Below are 16845 nucleotides of genomic sequence, written 5' to 3' on the forward strand. Positions count from 1 at the left end.
TAGAAATGTTTGCAAATGTGTATATAAAAAATGTATTTACCTAAGTATTCAGACCCTTTGCTTTGAGACTCGAAATTGAGCTCAGGTGCATTTTGTTTCGATTGATCATCCTTGAGATGTTTCTACAACTTGATTGGAGTCCACCTGTGGTAAATTTAATTGATTGGACATGATTTGGAAAGACATACACCAGGTCCCACAGTTGACAGTGTATGTCAGAGCAAAAACCAAGACATGAGGTCGAAGGAATTTTCCGTAGAGCTCCGAGACAGGATTGTGTCGAGGCACAGATCTGGGGAAGGGTACCAAAACATTTCTGCAGCATTGAAGGTCCCCAAGAACACTTCCATTCTTAAATGGAAGAAGTTTGGAACCACCATGACTCTTCCTAGAGCTGGCCCCTGGCCAAACTGAGCAATCGGGGGAGAAGGGCCTTGCTCAGGGAGGTGACCAAGAACCCAATTGTCACTCTGACAGAGCTCTAGAGTGCCTCTGTGGAGATGGGAGAACCTTCCAGAAAGATAACCATCTCTGCTGCACTCCACCAATCAAGCCTTTATGGTAGAGTGGCCAGACGGAAGCCAATGCTCAGCAAAATGCACATGACAGCCCGCTTGGAGTTTGCCAAAAGGCATACCCAAGAAGACTCAAGGCTGTAATTGCTGCCAAAGGTGCTTCAACAAAGTACTGAGTAAAGGGTCTGAATACTTATGTAAATGTGATGTTTATTTTTTTTTAGACATTTATAAACACCGGTTTTTGCTTTGCTTTTATAGGGTATTGTGTATAGATTGATGAAAAAAATCATATTTAACCCATTTTAGAATAAGCCTGTAACGTAACAAAATTAGGAAAAAGTCAAGGGGTCTGAATACTTTTCGAATGCACTGTAGTTCAATCTCTTACTTGTACTTATTGCACCGGTTACTGAAATGGTTGTTCCAGTTAAGATGGTTTAGGTAGTCTCATATCTTAGTCTTCCCAACCTGGCAGTTATTCTGAATGCAGGTTGCAGGTGAATATAAATTTAAAATGTTGGATATCCCCACCCTGGCTGGATTCCAATAGGAATTACATATCACTTGCAAGCCATGATAATGTGACTTGCAGGCCTGAAAACCATGAATTTAAGGCCTTCCTAAATACTTGTTGTATTGCGTTAAATAATACAAAAATGTATTAACATATATAAGAAATATGCAAATAAGGCTTTACACTAAGTAATGTGTTATCTTAAAAGTGAAAAGTATAGACACTTGACCAGTGTTAAATTTACGCAATGGCGGTAGATCCGACTTTTCTAAAACCTTTTTTTCTTCTGCATATGTGTTTATTCTCTACTTTACACACACTCTGCTCTAGCGAATGCTGCTCATTTAATAAAGTTGGATCAAAACTGAATCAATGTCTATAAGATCACATAATGATAGTATTCTACATAACAGAATCGAATATAATGGCATAGTATTAGGTTACTGTAAGACAAAAACACCACTGCATGTCTCTCTCACAGGGCCAAAACTCAACAACATGCACCACTCAGCTAAGTACACAGGTAGGCTATGCCAGCCTTTCTCAAACTTTTTTTGTGCAAAGGACCAGCAAGGCATGGCCTTTTTTACCTCTTTGGTAAAAAATTATTGACAATCGCATGTTTATGAACACCAATTTTATTGCATTTATTTTTACTTTACACTAAATTAATGAACATTGTATATACTTGGCTGCCTTCATGGTTTGTCGGTCTGTCTTGTACTCATGGGAAGTGTCTCTCTCTGTGCTTTCTTCAGGGGCTGTCTGTATCTGTCCTTCTGTATGGGCTGTCTTCAGAGGCTGACATTCTAAATGACAAAACAATAAATAAATAAATGTTTAGTAATTATACACAATGTAACCACAATTCAATTTTTGTAAACAAATAATCTTGCATTCTTTCAATATATACACTATTTAAAAAATATAATAGTTAAACATGTTTGACTCACCTAATCAATTTGAGATGGGTGTGCCTGTCTCTTGGACACTTGTCAAACCTCAGAGGGAAGGAGGAGAGGGATACTCTCAAAGTGTTTAACAGCCAGTCTGCTGCGATATTTTAATTTTGTTGCAGCAAGAGAGGAAAAGCTGGTCTCACAAGTATTTGGAATGAAAAGGGATTAACGTCTTCACTCCCATCTTGCTGAGTTGCTGAACAGCCAGAATGTGGAAAGGCGTCTCATTAAAATGAGCGTGTATGCCTTGGTCACAGGACAGCTCCAATAGTTTATCCTAAAGTACCGGTGACAAGCTGAGTCTCTTCAGTGTTGGTGAACGGATTACTCATCCATCGCTTTCCCGAGCGGGGATAAGATTGTGAGGGGAAGTAATCCTCGAATTTGATCAGAGTTTGGCGCAGATGTGACCCCATCAATTTAAAGCATGTGATCAATGTCCACATCCCCCTCGTCAGCCAGAGTTGAGAATAGGGGGGAACATATCGAAAATGCCTCTATCCACACTTGGTCTCTCCTGACGCCCAGCTTTTTTTGGAAAGTGGCAACTAAACTCAGCAAAAAAAGAAACGTCCCTTTTTCAGGACCCTGTCTTTCATTTCGTAAAAATCCAAATAACTTCACAGATCTTCATTGTAAAGGGTTTAAACACTGTTTCCCATGCTTGTTCAATGAACCATAAACAATTAAATGAACATGCACCTGTGGAACGGTTGTTAAGACACTAACATCTTACAGACGGTAGGCAATTAAGATCACAGTTATGAAAACTTAGGACACTAAAGAGGCCATTCTACTGACTCTGAAAAACACCAAAAGAAAGATACCCAGGGTCCCTTCTCATCTGCGTGAACGTGCCTTAGGCATGCTGCAAGGTGGCATGAGGTGCAATCCATGAGGAGGAGATGGACTGCAGTACTTAATGCAGCTGGTTGCCACACCAGATACTGACTGTTACTTTTGATTGTGACCCCCCCTTTGTTCAGGGACACATTATTCCATTTCTGTTAGTCACATGTCTGTGGAACTTGTTCAGTTTGTCTCTCAGATGTTGAATCTTGTTATGTTCAAACAAATATTTACACATGTTAAGTTTGCTGAAAATAAACGCAGTTGACCGTGAAAGGACATTTATTTTTTTGCTGAGTTTATATAGAAGAAGTTGGGCTGCATTTGAAATGTCTGTCTCATCTAATTGGATTGCAAAGCAATTTGATGCGTGTGCTTGGTCTAAAACCTGTGCTTCAATATCATCTGCCATATCCTGGATTCTACACGTGACATTGTCATTGAAAAGTGGTATTTCACTGATCTTTGTAGCAGCAATTGGGCCCAAAATCTCTCGGCAAGCATTAACGACTGACGGCATGACCAACTTTTCAACTAGAGTGAAAGAAGCCTGGCACTTGGAAATGTTATGAGAGAGTAAGTATGAAGCCTTCAGTAAACTCTCGTTGTCTGTGAAAATATTGTACAGCATTTTTGATTGGTTGGTCAGCTCACCTCGTTCGTTTAACCTTGAGATGTGGATGCTTTGTTTCTAAATGTCTGCACATTTGTTGGCTTCATAGCATGTTGCAGAGGCAAGTCTGACATCACACAGACTGGTTTTGGCAGGCAGCTTTTATTTGAAACAAATTTACATTTTACATTTTAGTCATTTAGCAGACGCTCTTATCCAGAGCGACTTACAGTAGAGAATCCAAACTTATTGTAGCATGGGGCGTACTATCAAGTGAATGGATGATACTTTTTTGCCTCAGTGGACCTAAAAAATTAACCTTCTTTCACATTAAAATACTAATCTTGTTGCTTTTGTTTAGAGCAGGGCATGGTTAACTAAAAGGGAGAGCAAGAGCATGCAGGCTGCACAGCAGGGCTAGCTTGTGTGTGTGTGTGTGTTTGGTGTGCTATACTTTGTCATGGCAACACAATTTGTTTACTGCAGCATGCATAGTTAAGTAGGCCTATGGCAAGAATTTAGTCAAGACAAATATTCCGGGGACTGACAAGCATTCCTCCACGGACTGGCGCAGGTCCCCGGACCAGGATTTGAGAAGGGCTATGCTACACCATGTTAACGTCATCTGCTCTGAAATTCACTCACTGTACATCATTCAAAACACTGTAGACTAGTTCGGAACACTGTATAACTCAAGATCTAAATGCATATCCCCATGAAACTGATTGAGATCAAATGGTTGATATGCTGACGCTGCATGGACGTTTCACCAGTAAAACTTGAATTATCATTCACAAATCGACAGTGAGAAATGTGAAAGGAGACCACAAAAATGTGTGCGTAAAGTAGAGGTAAAGAAACATGCGCAGAATGTGATCCGCATATAAAAAAAATCTGGAAAAAGTTGGATCCCCAGCCACAGCCTTAAATTTAACACTGTCTGTGTTGATTTAACACTGGAGAATTTTCTGCGTAGCTTAAAAGATTAACCAAGGTGAATAATTGCTTTTGAAGACGGATACGAAGGAGGTTGCTCTACCACCAGAATTGTTGAAATAAGAAAATTAAGTTGGTCAAAGTTCCATTATTTTCTGAAGATTACATTTGTGGCCGATATACTGCTTTGCTTAATTCAACTGCATGTCATTGCAATTACAATTCTGTGCACTGTGGTTTCAAGTGAAGATTACAAGGCAAAGATTAGAAGCAGAAATATATAAAAGCTACATTTTGGTGCCGAAACCAAGACTAAAGAGTATGGCACCCAGATGCAAAATATTTCTCTACGGAGCCTAATATACTGCCAATTTAAGTTGCCACTTGATTTACCATTCAAGTTATGTCCAAAAGAGTGGGATTACACATGCAATTCTCATATCAGGATTGTGGATGTACAGCCACACACAATTATTCATAGAAATTAGTTAGTCTTTACCATAGATTGGAGAATTTAAAAAACTAATCTTTGCTTGCACATTGACTTTTCCTTTCCAGTTAGTTGACACAACATTTTCACAAAATACTACTAAAGAACACAATCATGGACTGAGAGGATATGTTTGTCAAAATATTGAGTAGAGGGAAGGGGTTGGTTTATGAAAAGGGTTGTGCATTTCTTAAAGGCCTGCACAGTCAGTGAAAGGCTCTGTGGGGTCTCCATAGTTCACATGGCAAACTCTCAAAAACTGTGTGTGTGTGTGTGGGGGGGGGGGGGGGGGGGGGGGTTGCCCCCCTGCCCCTGTCATGCCTTAAGCAGAGGCCAGTGTTGACATAGTGCTGGCCAATCTAATTTTGATTGTCAGGAGCAGGGAATGGCGATCCCCCCCTTCACCCCCTTGAGATCATCAAGTTCATTTCTCAGGCTGCGGTGTTATTTTTTTGTGCCCCCCCAGGCCTCTCTATCCTCCCTCTCTCTTTCTATTCACAAAGCCATTCTAGAACAGCTTGAATTAGTGACAGTTATTATTCAGACTAATGAGTAAAAACTCAGAGGATACAACAGTTTAGCTAAATGCAAAGAAGTGGGGGGGAAAGGAATCGGTCAGAGGCAAGATGATGGGTATAATACTTCAACTCTTTTAGTATAAAGTCACTTTATCCACCAATAACAACCATGCCCACAGAAACACTAAAATACAAAAGTTTTCAGACGTCACTATTTCTGATTAATAGAAGCTGACAGAGTTGACGATCATCTCTGTAGTTCCCTTTGGGAAAGACAGGGATGACATCTGAAATTCTGAGGGAGATGATGTCAAGGAGCCTTCATTGTTTTCCCAGATCTGTATGGCCAGAGAGGACAGATGGCCCTCTATACAAAAGTGTGTGCGTACATTTGAGTGTGTGTGGTTCCATACACTTTGTGGGCGAAAAGGGTATTATCATTCCAGATTCAAATGCACATAGAGCTGAGAATCTGGCCAAGCCCCCTTCTCCTTAAAAATCCCATGTAAATGATGGTCCTTCAGATGAGTAGACAATTGCCTTGTCTACAGTGCCTTCAGAAATAATTCATACCCCTTGATTTATTCCACATTTTGTGTTACCGCCTGAATTCAAACATTTTTTTTCTTTCTCACCCATCTACACACTATACCCCATAACGACAAAGTCAAAACATGTTTAGAAATGCACAAATCACAAGTATTCACACCCCTTTGCTATGACACTCCAAATTGAGCTCAGGTGCATCCAATTTCCTTTGATCATCCTTGAGATGCCACTACAAATTGATTGGAGTCCACCTTTGGCCAATTCAATTGTTTTGGACATGATTTTAAAAGAAACACTTGTCTATATAAAAGGTTCCACAGCTGACAATGCACGTCAGAGCAGAAATTATACCAAGGAATTGTCCATAGACCTCCAGGATAGAAATGTGATGAGGCATATATCTGGGGAAAGGTATAAAACAATTTCTAGTGTTCAAAGTTTCCAAGAGCACAGTGATTTCCATCATTGGGAAATGGAAATGTTGTTTTTTTAAGCTCTCCTAGCTTTTCCATTGAGGAACTGAGGCAAGCACACTTGCAGTTTGTTTGGAACACAGCCCTGCATCCCCACCATCACACAATTACTGTTGGTGTTTACGCAATCCAGAAACATTACATACATCACAATCTGGATCAGGTGGGCATCATTTTAAAGCTTATTCTATAAAATACGATCTTAGGCTTTCAAAAGGCACTTCAGACAAACATTGTAATTTTGGTGCACATAGAATGTGTCATGAGTGCATTCAAGTGCGTATTCCGCGGCTCGTTTTCTTCACAATATGTTTCTTAATTCTGTTCAGGACAACCCAGGCATGTCATCCTTGTAACTGTGGCTGAAACAAAGCAATCATAAACATTTATACTGCAAATTACATGATTTGTTTACATCCTTGTTAGTGAGCATTTCTCCTTTGCCAAGATAATCCATCAACCTGACAGGTGTGGCATATCAAGAAGCTGATGAAACAGCATGATCATACAGGTGCACCTTGTGCTAGGGACAATAACTGGCTACTCTAAAATGTGCAGTTTTGTCACACAACAAAGCCACAGATGTCTCAAGTTGATAAAGCGTGCAATTGGCATGCTGACTGCAGGAATGTCCACCAGAGCTATTGCTAGAGAATTGAATGTAAATTTCTCTACCATAAGCATCGTTTTAGAGAATGTGGCAATATATCCAACCGGCCTCACAACCGTAGACCACGTGTAACCACGCCAGCCCAGGACCTCCACATCCGGCTTCTTCACCTGTGGGATCGTCTGAGACCAGCCACCCGGACAGTTGATGAAACTGGGTTTGCACAACCAAATGCTCACCTTCGATGGCCACAGGCACGCTGGAGTAGTGTGCTCTTCAAGGATGATCCCGGTTTCAACTGTACTGGGCAGATGGCAGACAGCGGTATGGCGTTGTGTGGGCGAGCGGCTTGCTGATGTCAACGTTGTGAGCAGAGTGCCCCATGGGGTTATGGTATGGGCAGGCATAAGCTATGGACAGCGAACACAATTGCATTTTATCGATGGCAATTTGAATGCACAGAGATAACGTGATGAGATTGAGGCCCATTGTCGTGCCATTCATCCGCCGCCATCACCTCATGTTTCAGCATGATAACGCACGGCCCCCGGCCTGCATACCCACGAGACATGTCACCTATTGAGTATTTTTGGGATGCTCTGGGTTGATGTGTACGACAGCATGTTCCAGTTCCCGCCTATATCCAGCAAGAGGAGTAGTACAACATTCCACAGGCCACAATCAACAGCCTAATCAACTCTGTAAAGGATCCCGCTGCATAATGCAAATGGTGGTCACCAGATACAGACTGGTTTTCTGATCCACGCCCTTACCTTAACGTATCTATGACCAACACATGCATATCTGTATTCCCAGTCATGTGAAATAGATTAGACCCAAATGAATTTATTTCAATTGACTGATTTCCTTATGTGAACTAACTCAGTAAAATCTTTGAAATTGTTGCATGTTGCATTGATATTTGTTCACTGCATATGTATTGATTCGATAAAGTGATTTGATGTTCCAAACATACTGCTAGCTACAGTGCATTCGGAAAGTATTCAGACCCCTTGAATCTTTCCACATTGCGTTACATTACAGCCTTGTTAGAAAATGTATTAAATAGTTTTTTCCCCCTCAATCTACACACAATACCCATAATGACAAAGCAAAAACAGGTTTAGAATTTTTTGCAAACTTATAAAAAGAAACTGAATTTACATACATAAGTTTTCAAACCCTTTACTCATTACTTTGTTGAAGCACCTTTTGCAGTGATTACAGCCTTGAGTCTTTTTGGGTATATCTACAACTTCGGCACACCTGTATATGGGGAGTTTCTCCCATTCTTTTCTGCAGATCCTCTCAAGTTCTGTCAGGTTGGATGGGGAGCGTCGCTGCACAGCTATTTTCAGGTCTCTCCAGAGATGTTAGATCGGGTTCAAGTCCGGGCTATGGCTGTGCCACTCAAGATCATTGAGACTTGTCCCGAAAACACTCCTACGTTGTCTAGGCTGTGCGCTTAGGGTCGTTGTCCTGTTGGAAGGTGAACCTGAGGTCCTGAGCACTCTGGAGCAGGTTTTCATCAAGGATCTCTCTGTACTTTGTTCCGTTCATCTTTTTCTTGATCCTGACTAGTCTCCAATGTCCCTGCCACTGAAAAACACCCCCACAGCATGATGGTTCCTCCATGATGGTTCCAGACGTGAAGCTTGGCATTCAGGTCAAAGAGTTCAATCTTGGTTTCATCAGACCAGAGAATATTGATTCTTATGGTCTGAGAGTCCTTTAGGGGCCTTTTGGCAAACTCCAAGCGGGCTGTCTGCCTTCTACTGAAGAGTGGCTTCCATCTGGCCACTCTACCATAAAGGCCTGATTGGTAGAGTGCTGCGGAGATGGTTGTCCTCGTGGAAAGTTCTCCCATCTCCACAGAGGAACTCTGCAGCGTGACCATCAGGTTCTTGGTCACCTCCCTGACCAAGGCCCTTCTCCCCCGATTGCTCAGTTTTGCTGGGAGGCCAGCTCTAGCAACAATCTTGGTGATTCAAAACTTCTTCCATTTAAGAATGATGAAGGCCACGGTGTTCTCGAGGACCTTCAATGCTGCAGAAATGTTTTGCTACCCTTCCCCAGATCTGTGCCTCGACATAATCCCATCTCAAAGCTCATTGGACAATTCCTTCAACCTCATACCTTGGTTTTTGCTCTGACATGCACTCAACTGTGGGGCCTTATATAGACAGGCGTGTTTATTTTCTAAATCATGTCCAAACAATTGAATTGGCCACCAGTGGACTCCAATCAAGTTGTAGTGACATTTCAAGGACGATCAAAGGAAATTGGATGCACTTTAGCTCAATTTGGAGTGTCATAGCAAAGGGGTGTGAATACTTATGTAAATTAGACTTATGTATTTCATTAAAAGAAATGTGCAACCTGTTTTCACATCGTCATTATGGGGTATTCGGGGTTCGTACAGACCGTGGCAAGTAAAACTCAAGGACTTAAGTACTTTTTAAAGCACTAATATTTACTTCCAAGGAGCATCAATTTGTAATAGTTCCCACCAGAAGGCAGTATACCGCCACATCCGCATGAAAAAACCTAACTTACTTTTTATCATTACCTTACAAGTTCTACTCAATAATACGTGTTTCACTACTTATTTAGTCACACTCAAAATTAAAGTGGAAAACCACACTACAGGCTGATCCAACTTTGATGTAATGTCCTTAAAACAAGTCAAAATGAGGCTCAGTAGTGTGTGTGGCCTCCGCGTGCCTGTATGACCTCCCTACAACGCCTGGGCATGCTCCTGATGAGGTGGCGGATGGTCTCCTGAGGGATCTCCTCCCAGACCTGGACTAAAGCATCCGCCAACTCCTGGACAGTCTGTGGTGCAACGTGGCGTTGGTGGATGGAGCGAGACATGATGTCCCAGATGTGCTCAATTGGATTCAGGTCTGGGGAACGGGCAGGCCAGTCCATAGCATCAATGCCTTCCTCTTGCAGGAACTGCTGACACACTCCAGCCACATGAGGTCTAGCATTGTCTTGCATTAGGAGGAACCCAGGGCCAACCGCACCAGCATATGGTCTCACAAGGGGTCTGAGGATCTCATCTCGGTACCTAATGGCAGTCAGGCTACCTCTGGCGAGCACATGGAGGGCTGTGCGGCCCCCCAAAGAAAAGCCACCCCACACCATGACTGACCCACCGCCAAACCGGTCATGCTGGAGGATGTTGCAGGCAGCAGAACGTTCTCCACGGCGTCTCCAGACTCTGTCACGTCTGTCACATGTGCTCAGTGTGAACCTGCTTTCATCTGTGAAGAGCACAGGGCGCCAGTGGCGAATTTGCCAATCTTGGTGTTCTCTGGCAAATGCCAAACGTCCTGCACGGTGTTGGGCTGTAAGCACAACCCCCACCTGTGGACGTCGGGCCCTCATACCACCCTCATGGAGTCTGTTTCTGACCGTTTGAGCAGACACATGCACATTTGTGGCCTGCTGGAGGTCATTTTGCAGGGCTCTGGCAGTGCTCCACCTGCTCCTCCTTGCACAAAGGCGGAGGTAGCGGTCCTGCTGCTGGGTTGTTGCCTTCCTACGGCCTCCTCCACGTCTCCTGATGTACTGGCCTGTCTCCTGGTAGCGCCTCCATGCTCTGGACACTACGCTGACAGACACAGCAAACCTTCTTGCCACAGCTCGCATTGATGTGCCATCCTGGATGAGCTGCACTACCTGAGCCACTTGTGTGGGTTGTAGACTCCGTCTCATGCTACCACTAGAGTGAAAGCACCGCCAGCATTCAAAAGTGACCAAAACATCAGCCAGAAAGCATAGGAACTGAGAAGTGGTCTGTGGTCACCACCTGCAGAACCACTCCTTTATTGGGGGTGTCTTGCTAATTGCCTATAATTTCCACCTTTTGTCTATTCCATTTGCACAACAGCATGTGAAATTTATTGTCAATCAGTGTTGCTTCCTAAGTGGACAGTTTGATTTCACAGAAGTGTGATTGACTTGGAGTTACATTGTGTTGTTTAAGTGTTCCCTTTATTTTTTTGAGCAGTGTATTTTATCCATTTTGAATTCAGGCTGTAACAACAAAATGTGGAATAAGCCAAGGGGTATGAATACCTTCTGAAGGCAATGTACGTGCAGATACATGCACCACATCATTGCCCTTGCTCTGCTGTGTGCGTGCATCTTGCTAGCTGTCACTCAAATGGCAAAGGTAGGTGTTTAGAAACATTCCATTCTTATTTACAACTTTTTACTACTTCAATACACACGTGAATTTGTCCCAATAATTTGGTCCCCTAAAATGGGGGGACTATTTATAAAGAGTCCTCTAATTACCATCAAATTAAATCTGACAGTCTGCACTTTAACCTCCGTCATTTATAACTAATTTATAATAAAAGGGCCAAAAATAAGTAGCAAAAAATGTTCACTGTCCCAATACTTTTGGAGCTCACTGTAGATTAGGCTGTATAATATACAGTATCTGTAAATCTAATATCTAATAAAACTTAAACTATTCAATTTAGTTCAGTCTAATTAACCTACAATTGTGAGAAGCACTAACAGCTGAAAGTTTATCCAAAAAAAGCATGTTCCTATATAAGATGGACTTCGCAGAGAAAATAGGAATGATACACCATTACCCACAAATCATTCAGGGGAGGAGCTATAAAAAACAAAGATATACAAACGTGAATATGTGCTCAGCCCTTTCCACCCCCATTCCTAAAACCTGCAAGGCCTCTCTACAAGCTCCGCCGCAAAGAACAGTTTTCACTTGACCTGAAAGCACAACTGCAGATTGTCAAAGCTAATCTTGACAGAACAGAGAACAAATCCTACCCCAAAGACCAAAGGTGAAAGCTCAATGATATTCTGACAGGGAGGGAGGCATCAACTGAAAAACAGACCAGCACACATAAAAAACAATACTACAAAACATAACACATTATGGAAAACAGTTGTGAAACTAGCTACCTTATATATTAAACGTATACATATTTCAAATAAATGAAAAAGGTAGGGATGTGATTTGCAAGCTGTCAGCTGATTACCCTACTGATGAAGAGCAGTAGGCCCCATTCTCTGTCCAGTGCCTCATGTCCCTCCCATCGCTACCCCAACGCTCCCAATACCCCATCGGAAGAGGTCTGTTGCGTTGTGGCCTCACTAAATCAATATTGTTCTAATGAGAGAACACTTGACCCCAAGCAGCCTCGGCCCCTCACGTGGGTGTCAGTGCCATAATGGGCGGCACATTTTGATTCGCGGGAAAGCGTGGGTCATGTCAGGCCAAAATTACCTCAATCAAAACGGCAGCATCGAGACATTTGTCAAACTCATCTCAGCCCCCCCACCCAAACACGCCTCCCTCCAACACCACTCCAGTCACACATCCATCTTGGAAAACCACAAAGACAAATGCCGTGCCCAGCTAGGCTACACCTCCAGCCTAAAACATAGGCGCACACTTAAACCTGCCACAAACCAGCTTGACCACTCACCAAAAAGGCCCCATCTCTTATCAGGGGAGTGGATCTCTAAATCTGGAAGAAAACGTTTGGCACCAGTTTTCTGATGGCACTCCCCCTAACCTGTGCTCTGTGTCCCTCAGGTGTTAGGGGGCCTAGCCTCTGACCCACTGACCTATAACACTCCCGATGTGGGTAGGTCTACAGAGCAACGTCAAACACTTATCAGCCCCAGGAATGGTGCTAACTTCAAGTAGTGTGGGACAGTCTGGCGGCTAAAGGCTGAGGCAATATGTGCTGCCAAGTTCTATAAAACTAAGGCCATGAAAGGTGTACTTGTTAGTCACCCATACGCAATCTCACTATATTCATATTTTTTATAGAGTACTGAAATATTTTGTAAAATGGTACAATCGTGTTATGTTTGATCTGGCAGATAATCTTACTAATATTCATTCTTTGCACATTTTCAACTACATAATAACCAACTAATCAATTTGGCATACGCCAAATAAAAATGTGATTCTCATTTAAAATAAAATAAATATTGTTAAAAAAAAAAAAAATCTTCACATTTTCAAACAGTCCATTTATATTTTCCAACGGGGCTATACATTTGGGTGAGTTTTTTTTAAACGCCTGAGTAGCCTCGTTTCACTGCCAAAAATAAAATTCAACCATCTAGTGTTCAGCGAAATAACACCACAATGTCAAATACAGGTAGCCTAGTCAAATAATTAACATCCAATCACATTAACCGTTACTCACGGGAATTCCACTAACGGTCCGTATGTAGCCATAGGTAGCTGCTGCTCATTCCATTTGCTCGAAAATTGATAAATGGTTCAAAAAAGGCCCGCGTACATAGAGACACATACCAGCTCTACTGGTAGTACTGCTACTACCGGCGAAACTACACCTGCACCTGTCGACGACACAATTTGTTCTGCTTCTACGAGCACATCCAATGCTAGCATCAGTAATTCTACATTTGTTGTTAGCCCAGCTAGCATGGACACTGACAGTTATGAATATGATGCAACCGAAGAGCTACTGCCCCCTTACCCGGGAAAGCACTGAACAACAGACAGGGACGTTGGACCATCGAAGAGGCGCAAATATGATGAGAACTACATTGATTTGGGGTTCACTTATATTGGAAGTAGTGCCTTTCCTCGGCCACATTATGTTATATGTGCACAAGTACTCTCTCACAACTCAATGAAACCTTCACTCTTGCGCAGACATTTAGAAACAAAACATGCCAATTTGAAAAATAGGCCACAGGAGGGTTTTTTGCGAGAATTAAGACGACTTTCAAGTAGTAAGACATGTATAAAAACAACAGATACCATTTAATAAGAAAGGGCTAGAAGCGTCTTATATGGTGAGCTACCGCGTGGCTAGGACAGGCAAGCCCCATACTATTGTGGAGAACTTAATTCTTCCTGCTGCCGCAGATATGGCTGGGACAATGCTGGGGGAAAAGGCCCCCATAAAATATACAGACAATGACTTCATCAAACAACACTGTTTCACGACACATCAGTGTCATGGCAGGAGATGTTTTGAAACAATTACTGCTTCGCGTACAAGCCAAATAATTCTATGCATTACAGCTGGATGAGTCAACAGACGTGGCGGGCCTGGCACAGCTCCTGGTCTATGTCTGTTACGTTTATGGGGGGGTCAATTAAGGAAGATATCCTCTTCTGCAAACCAGGACAACAGGAGAGGATATTTTTAAAGTACTGGACAGCTTTGTGACATCAAATGGACACTTTGGTGGTCAAGATGTGTTGGTATCTGTACTGAGGGCACAAAAGCCATGACAGGGAGACATAGTGGAGTGGTAACGCGTGGGCAAGCAGTTGCTCCCGACGCCACTTGGATACATTGCAGCATCCACCGAGAGGCTCTTGCTGCCAAGGGAATGCCTGACAGCTTGAAAGACGTTTTGTACACCACAGTGAAAATGGTTAACTTTGTTAAAGCAAGGCCCCTGAACTATCGAGTATTTTCTGCACTATGCAATGACATGAGCAGCGACCATGTAACGCTTTTACAACATACAGAAGTGCGCTGGTTATCAAGGGGCAAAGTATTGACACGTTTTTTTGAATTGAGAGACAAGCATAACGTTTTCTTTACTGACCATAATTTTCACTTGTCTGACCGCTTGCATTATGACGAGTTTCTCACACGACTGGCCTATCTGGGTGAAGTTTTTTCTTGCCTGAATAATCTGAATATAGGATTATAGGGACTCTCCGTAACTATATTCAATGTGCAGGACAAAATTGAGGCTATGATTAAGAAGTTGGAGCTCTTCTCTGTCTGCATTAACAAGGACAACACATGTCTTTACATCATTGTATGATTCTTTGTGTGCAAATGAACAAGCTTACGGACAACGTCAAATGTGATATAGCGAAACACCGGAGTGAGTTGGGTGCGCAATCACGCAGGTACTTTCCCGAAACGGATGACACAAACAACTGGATTCATTATCCCTTTCATGCCCTGCCTCCAGTCCACTTACCGATATCTGAACAAGAGAGCCTCATTGAAATTGCAACAAGTGGTTCTGTGAAAATGTAATTTAAATCAGAAGCCACCGCCAGATCTCTCAATTGGGCTGTGCTCAAAGTATGCTGCCAAGGCAAATCGCGCTGTTAAGACACTGATGCCCTTTGCAACCACGTACCTATGTGAGAGAGTATATTCTCGGCCCTCACTAGCATGAAAACTAAATACAGGCACAGACTGTGTGTGGAAAATGATTTAAGACTGAGACTCTCTCCAATACAACCCAACATTACAGAGTTATGTGCACCCTTTCAAGCACACCCTTCTCATTAACCTGTGGTGAATTATTTACAATTTTCAATAAATAAGGTTTTATATGTAACATGGTTAAATAAAGAGCAAAATTATTTATTATTATTATTTGTGCCCTGGTCCTATAAGAGCTCTTTGTCACTTCCCACGAGCCGGGTTGTGACAAAAACTCACTCATTCTTATGAGTAATAAATGTATCGTATAGTGTGTGTGTGGGCAAAACATTTTTTTGAGGGTGCGCTGATCCTGGTGCTAGAGGGGGTGCGCAGCTGGAGGTTGAATGTTTGAAGGGGTACGGGACTATAAAAAGTTTGGGAACCACTGCTCTAGAGGGTAAAATTAGAAAAATTATACTTGATAGCAAAACAATACCACAGTTATGTTTTCGCTGTCAAAATCATATCAAACTTTCCTTTTCTTTTATATACAGTGGGGATAACAAGTATTTGATACACTGCCGGTTCTGCAGGTTTTCCTACTTACAAAGCATGTAGAGGTCTGTAATTTTTATCATAGGTACACTTCAACTGTGAGAGACGGAATCTAAAACAAAAATCCAGAAAATCACATTGTATGATTTTTAAGTAATTAATTTGCATTTTATTGCATGACATACGTATTTGATCACCTACCAACTAGTAAGAATTCCGGCTCTCACAGACCTGTTAGTTTTTCTTTAAGAAGCCCTCCTGTTTTCCACTCATTACCTGTATTAACTGCACCTGTTTGAACTCGTTACCTGTATAAAAGACACCTGTCCACACAATCAATCAAACAGACTCCAACCTCTCCACAATGGCCAAGACCAGAGAGCTGTATAAGGACATCAGGGATAAAATTGTAGACCTGCACAAGGCTGGGATGGGCTACAGGACAATAGGCAAGCAGCTTGGTGAGAAGGCAACAACTGTTGGCGCAATTATTAGAAAATGGAAGAAGTTCAAGATGACGGTCAACCACCCTCGGTCTGGGGCTCCATGCAAGATCTCACCTCGTGGGGCATCAATGATCATGAGGAAGGTGAGGGATCAGCCCAGAACTACACGGCAGGACCTGGTCAATGACCTGAAAAGAGCTGGGACCACAGTCTCAAAGAAAACCATTAGTAACACACTACGCCGTCATGGATTAAAATCCTGCAGCACACGCAAGGTCCCCCTGCTCAAGCCAACGCATGTCCAGGCCCGTCTGAAGTTTGCCAATGACCATCTGGATGATCCCGAGGAGGAATGGGAGAAGGTCATGTGGTCTGATGAGACAAAAATAGAGCTTTTTGGTCTAAACTCCACTCGCCGTGTTTGGAGGAAGAATAAGGATGAGTACAACCCCAAGAACACCATCCCAACCGTGAAGCATTTGGGGATGCTTTTCTGCAAAGGGGACAGGACGACTGCACCGTATTGAGGGGAGGATGGATGGGGCCATGTATCGCAAGATCTTGGCCAACAACCTTCTTCCCTCAGTAAGAGCATTGAAGATGGGCCGTGGCAGGGTCTTCCAGCATGACAACGACCCGAAACACACAGCCAG

At 42.7% G+C, this 16845-nt stretch overlaps 1 protein-coding gene across 2 annotated transcripts in view; it reads right to left on the bottom strand.

The window, feature by feature from the left end:
* Positions 1-16845, bottom strand: part of LOC120065255 (SAP domain-containing ribonucleoprotein-like) — a 49794-nt gene that overhangs the window by 3685 nt on the left and 29264 nt on the right. The window lies entirely within an intron of this gene.

Source organism: Salvelinus namaycush, chromosome 20, assembly GCF_016432855.1.
Source record: "Salvelinus namaycush isolate Seneca chromosome 20, SaNama_1.0, whole genome shotgun sequence".
In the NCBI taxonomy this organism is placed as follows: Eukaryota; Metazoa; Chordata; class Actinopteri; order Salmoniformes; family Salmonidae; genus Salvelinus; species Salvelinus namaycush.